Below are 6,442 nucleotides of genomic sequence, written 5' to 3'. Positions count from 1 at the left end.
GGATCACACTTACTCTACTGTATATGTAAAACGTTCACTGACTAGTATATACATTTTAAGTTTATTATCTTTTGCCTTTACACAAAACCCTTGGCAGACTATTCTTAATGCATATATGTTAGAGATAACGGAGTCTGTTTCTTGTCAGTTCTAAATTTAAATGATTTACTTTCTCGATGGTTGAAATGCTTGAAGTCAGGGCATTAGGGGGTAAATCAGTCCATTTGTGCTTCTTCAAAGAATTAAGAATTTACATGATAGATGAAAGTTTACTAAATACTGTTCACAAAGGCAAATAAGGAGTGACCACCCTTAAATACTTTAAGTTTATGTGAAACATCTAGTTTGAGAAGTGAGTGGGAAAAAGGGGAGATAGAGAAACAGATTTGGAGATAAAATGACAAAGACCTTTCATATTCTCATGGGAATGAAACAAAGAGGAAAAAAATCAATAAAGCAAGTTGCATCAAGAGTCTGATGGTCTCAAAATAACATGCACGAAGAAAAAAAAAGTAGAGCATGAAATTCAAATGTCCATACTTAGCATTTATGTTATCGTAGATGTTCACCATAAAAGTACAGATTTAAAACAATAAAAGGGAAAAACGTCATTATTCCTACCTCCTAGAGAAAGCCATTATTAGCATGTGGGTATGCATTTTTTATGACTCTCTTTTCATAAAGGGGTGTGTGTGTGCACGCACATGCACAAATACAGAATTTTTTTATACTAACGAATCTCATTTTGTAGTGTTTTGTAACATGATTTCATCACTTTATATATTGTGTGCATCCTTTCATGTAAAAAATATACTTCAAAGACACTTAATGGCCGCATAAATATTTCATTTTGTAGAATAAACAAATAAATGAATTCTACCAAAATTTTCTGTAAATTTCTCCCCCATTACATCCATTATTAAAATGAAGCTATAGCCTCACTGCACCCTGAATGACCAAGAAACTGTGGAATCAATGGTGTCAGTAGGATATCAGGCTGCTGCATCCAGAGGTGATTTGCTAGGTCTGAATGTTCTTTTTTTTTTTTTTTTTTTTTTTTTTCTGAATGTTCTATAGCATGCCCACAAGCTTCTTTGTCTTTCTTTGCGTCTCTTTCAGACATTTCATTTTTTTTGGCCAGTCTGGGGAACATCTCTCTTTTGCTCAGTGTCCTGCAACTTTTAATAGAACTGGATTCAATTATGATACTTCTGTGCTGATTCCCTTGCCTAATGAATGTAGGTACTTCATTGAAGACTCATAGCAGTGGGGATGGAAATGACTTAAAATGCATTGTGATCGACTCCATTAAAGGTTGATAAAATGTGAATGTTAAGCTTCTTAAGGGTGTGATTTTTTGCAAATAGAGGTTGGAGTGGGAGAAATTTCCAAGTGCCCTTGAAATAACGAGCAGTAAGTAGTCAAGTCTTTGGCCTACATGTGCTTCTTATTCTTAACAAAAGACCTGTGCACGCAGAGCTAAGTAGAACTTCGTGATATCCATTTGACTAAAAAAAGTGCAATCTTAGAGGACACTGATGTGATTTGTGTTGTGCTGTCCTTTAAATACACCATTTCTGAAGAGGAAATGATAGAATCATCCAAAAACAGACTATACATTAAATAGTTTTTTTTTTTTAAGATTTTATTTATTTATTCATGCGAGACACACGCACACACACACACACACACACACACACAGAGAGAGAGAGAGAGGCAGAGACACAGGCAGAGGGAGAAGCAGGCTCCATGCAGGGAGCCCGACGTGGGACTCGATTCCGGGTCTCCAGGATCAGGCCCTGGACTGAAGGTGGCGCTAAACCGCTGAGCCACCCGGGCTGCCCAATAAATTGTATTCTATAGCGGGACACTGCCCAATTATTAAAAAATGGTATAATTGAAAAATTCTACAATTTGTGTAAAGATGTTCATGTTTAAATGGGGAGGCTATTTTTTTATTCCATTTTGTAAAGATAGATTGTTTTATCTTTATTAACCTTTTTTTTTTAAAAAATACTTTTTTGTATTTATTTGAGAGAGACAGAGACAGCATGAGCAGGGGGTGGGGGGAGAGGGAGAAGCAGAATGCCCACTGAGCAGGGAGCTTGATGCGGATTCTATCCCAGGACCCAGGATCATGACCTGAGCCAAACGCAGAGGCCTAACTGATTAAGCCACCAGGCACCCCTATATGAATATCTACATGAATCATTAATGGTGGTTATTTGGGATTGGTAAGATTACTGGAAAACTTATTTCTTTTTGTGAATTTGCATTTTCTAAATTTTCTTTAATTCAAAGACTTAAATTTTGTAGTGAGAAAAAACATTTTTAATCATTTCTAGATGTGAGATTAAGGTGCTATGGAATTTCTGTCTCCCATATGATTCTGAAGGCGTCCATTGTACTATCTCTCAAGCACAGGGCTTATTATTCAGAGGTCACCATCCTCTTGGAAGGAAGAATAAATAGTGAAAAATAGAAGCATCTCTTGTTCAGTGAGTCCTACTATACTAGGGTGGTTAGAAGCGAGGGGCAGCTACATTAGCATATTACGTTGGATCATGAGTAAAAACGTATGGAGAGCAGAGAGTAGGGCAAAATGAGAAGCAGTTAAAAGCCTAGAAGGAATTTTCTTCCTATTTTTTCTTCTTGTCTTTTTTCATGTGGATATTTCCCTATGTGTAGCCAGTGGGTGAGTTGATCCTTGCTGATATTCATAGACAAGGTTAATCTCAGGATTAGGAAAAGAAAAGGAGTAACAAACACATGCCCCCTGAATATTTCCTACTGAAGTGACCACTCTTGTTATCACACAGGGTTTTCCTGTAACTCTTCAAAAACATTGAAGAGTTTTTTGACGTAATTTCTGGCACATCCCTGGGTACATTTCTGGCACAATTCCTGGGTACATTTCACAAAGTAGAACTTCCAACCACATTGGGATTTCCAGGAACATGCCTGAAACAAATAAAGAGGTGAATTTTCATTCTCTAAGTTTTTTGGCCATGGTTAAGCAACTACTGAGAATTAGAAGTAGGGGCCAGTGAAGAACAATTTCCCTATATTATAAACACAGGACAGTCATTGATTTTCAGAACTGGAAATCTTTCAGACGTCTTCTAACCCAGATCCAAGGGAAATGAGACTTGCCCCGAAGTTCTGTATCTATCATACTCCCACCACTTATCTATTAGTTAAATGGAAGAGAACAGCACTCACTTTCTTAGGCTGGAGTTCTATTCCTCACTCATATGTTCTCATAAGGCCTTTTGCTATTTGTGCCATAACTGCGACTACATAGACTTCAGCGGGAAGAAGTGGGAGTAGGAGGATGTAACATGACCCCTACCTACATTATGTGGACACAAATACTAAATAGTATGTATTGTATGATATTTGTCCCCTTTAAAAGGAAATTAGACCTAAGAATCGAGTATATTTCAGTCTTAAATCTCAACAACCTTATTTTCTAAGAGCTGACTTCTCTACATTTCCATGACTAATTAAAAGATGACAAATCTGGATGGAGCAGGAAAAGTCCCTAGGGAATAGATTAGAGAGTGTATGCTTAAGTAGAAGGGAAACTTCTGTAGAATTAGTGATACATGACTCAGGTTCTGTAGTCTGCTGACCATACCAGCACCAGCCCACTAGTACCTTCCAATGACCACTTATTTCCTTGTAACTCCATTGGGTGTGATAGTCACAGTGTCCAAGATCATCGATCATTTTGCTGGACTTCTTCACAGCCCTTCTGCTTCCTGGCTGAGTTATTTATGTAACATTATTCCACATGGGAAAGCCCAGCTGTTAAAGTTTTAGAATCAGGAATAAGAACACATTTTTATTACATCTTTCATCTTGTCTAGAGTATGTTTTTCTTGGTTTAAATAATGATAACAGCATGCTAGCTCCTCCACCATAACTCATTTGCCTGTACATGCCTTTGGAGGAGAGAGCTGCCCTTATTGCCCTTGGGAGGTTCCAAAATGGGGCAGATAGCAAACTAAATATGAAACCAATGTGTGGGATTGTAGAATTACCTGGTGAGTTTGAACTCATACACCTGGGGTAAGTACTATAGAGGTAAAAACAATAGAACTTAGTTACACATGGGTGGGGGGGGATATGAGAGGAAAAGAGCTTAGGGGGTTCGAGTTTTGGTCTAGAAGAAAAGTTGTGCTATTTATAAAAACAGGGAAACCCAGAAAGAGCAGGAGGAGGCTTAGAAGGGAAGATGAAGAGCTTTGTTTGTCATATTGAAGTAGGGAGTTGCTGGGAAGAGATCCAGAAAAAGGGTCTTAGAGGGCGTGATGACCTTGTGATGTATCAATTTGGTTAGGCTAACCTACATTTCCTAGAATTCCCTTCCCTATAAGGTTCCAGTGAGAATGGGCTATGGGAGAGTCTTGTGTGAAATTTGGAGGGCAGAGGCAAAGCAGTAGCCGTCTTATTAGCTCATACATGTGGTTACAAATGTGCTGATTAACCAACCTGTTAGTGAGGGGACAGCTAGGCCCACAACTGCTCCTACCTTTTCCTTCAGCTTCTCTGGCTCCTGTGCCACATGTGTACTTTTAGCTCCAAGATGAAGGTCACTGGCTCCTATCTGCAGGATATCCACAGCACCAACATCAGAGCAACAATTGACATGGGTTTCAGCCCATTCTGCAGCTTTTCGTCCTCTCTTCTTGACTATCTGCCCTGTGGATTTCAGCTCTAATATAACAAATACAGTAACCTTCCAGACTACCATACCTGCTCCAGATGTGTAAGGTCAAACCCTTTGCAGGAGTTGGCCAGCCATTTCTCTGGTTCGAAGAACTGTTTTTGTATCCAATTCACACCATTCTTTGTCTCAGTAATATTCCTCATGCTAGTTTCTTAACAATTTCTCCACTTCAATCCTCAAGTTCTTTCCCATCAACTCCATGGACTGGCCTTCTCTGACCATCACTCCATCTATATCATTCTTAGTTTCCTTTGTCCTTACTAGAGACTGTGTTTGCTTATGTAATTAATTTCTTGGTTAGTTGGTCTTTCTACAATCTAGGTTCCATGACAGCAGATGTATTTGTCTTGCTTTACACTGTACACTCTGACCTTAGCACTGTAGCTGGCACACAACATGTTCTCCAAGGATTCTTCTAGGCATGGAAAGAGACAGATGGAGGACTCTACTTTGTGGGGTAAGAATGTCAAAGGGATGTTTTCTATTCCTTGAGGGGCATACATTATCCTGAGTTCTACCTCTATTTCTGTTCTTCATGGGAGGTCAAACTAATCGCCTAGGGTTTCAGAAAACATCTCAGTAGTTCCCTACATCCAATTCTAAGTGTTAACAGATGCAATTACATTTCTTTGAAAAGATGTTTGTGATGGTTAATACTTAAAACAAGTATTGGAGTTGCCAGTGGTGAGTGCAATTTTACTTTGTTGGTTTAGAATTATGTCACTGTGTTATTTTGGCCTTGATTCACTTAGAGCTAAGAGCGTGACCCATTAACAGAGATCTGAATGAGGTTTAGATTACTCATAAAACTCAATTTTCAGAAAACCCATCCAACTTTATTATCCTAGATTTTGTGTTCTACAGCTCTCTTAATTTCATATTGCAAACTTCTTAAACATATTGTACAAGTCGAAGTACGCTCATCATTTCCTAAGATTTTAATACATTAGTTAAAAGGAAAGCAATGAGTTTACTTATTCAATAAAATCAAAAGGAAAATGCTATCTTCTGGTTTTCAGAAGCCCTAATGAAATGTTACCGAGAGTATTCTATCTTTATGATTTTGAATTTCCAACGTCAAATCTTTTGGTGTTACCCTGAGCCTCCAGTCACTTTTTTTTTTTACATTTTAATATTGGAAATATTTCTTCTTCAGTGTTGCTCTTCTTGAAATCCTTCATGCCTTAATGGTTTCTTCCTTTTAAAAAAGTATCTTTGAACGTTATTTTTACAACATTTAGTCTAGACATAGTACTTGATCAAAAATGTTGAAATAACTCACAAATTACACGTTTTGGCAATTTGGCTACTGACCCTTAATCACTACATATTTACTCCTATTGCTTCCCTTACCAAGTTAAAGCTCAAACAGTAGTAGTGTCTGGGTATTTTGTAGTTCTTGAGTGTTCTCATCCTCCACTTACTGTGTGAAGAGATATACCCTTATTTCTAATATATGTTTTTTTTCCCCCAAATTTGTTATGGTTAAGGATATTGATACAAACCCTCTGAATTGAAAACAGATTTTGCTTTCCCACTGTGTTAAATTCAATGGTCTCAAGCAAAGCCATTTTGAATTGTTTTGATCGGAGTTAGAAATCAGAAATTTAGTGATTTTTCTCTGTAAGGTCTCAGATCAACTTGTGGTTATGATGGAGCAGTGAGGGAGGTTTACATTATATACTGAAGGAAATGACTAAGGTATTA

This window comes from Canis aureus, chromosome 2 (assembly GCF_053574225.1).
Source record: "Canis aureus isolate CA01 chromosome 2, VMU_Caureus_v.1.0, whole genome shotgun sequence".
Lineage (NCBI taxonomy): Eukaryota > Metazoa > Chordata > Mammalia > Carnivora > Canidae > Canis > Canis aureus.
Note: the sequence above shows the minus strand (reverse complement) of the source record.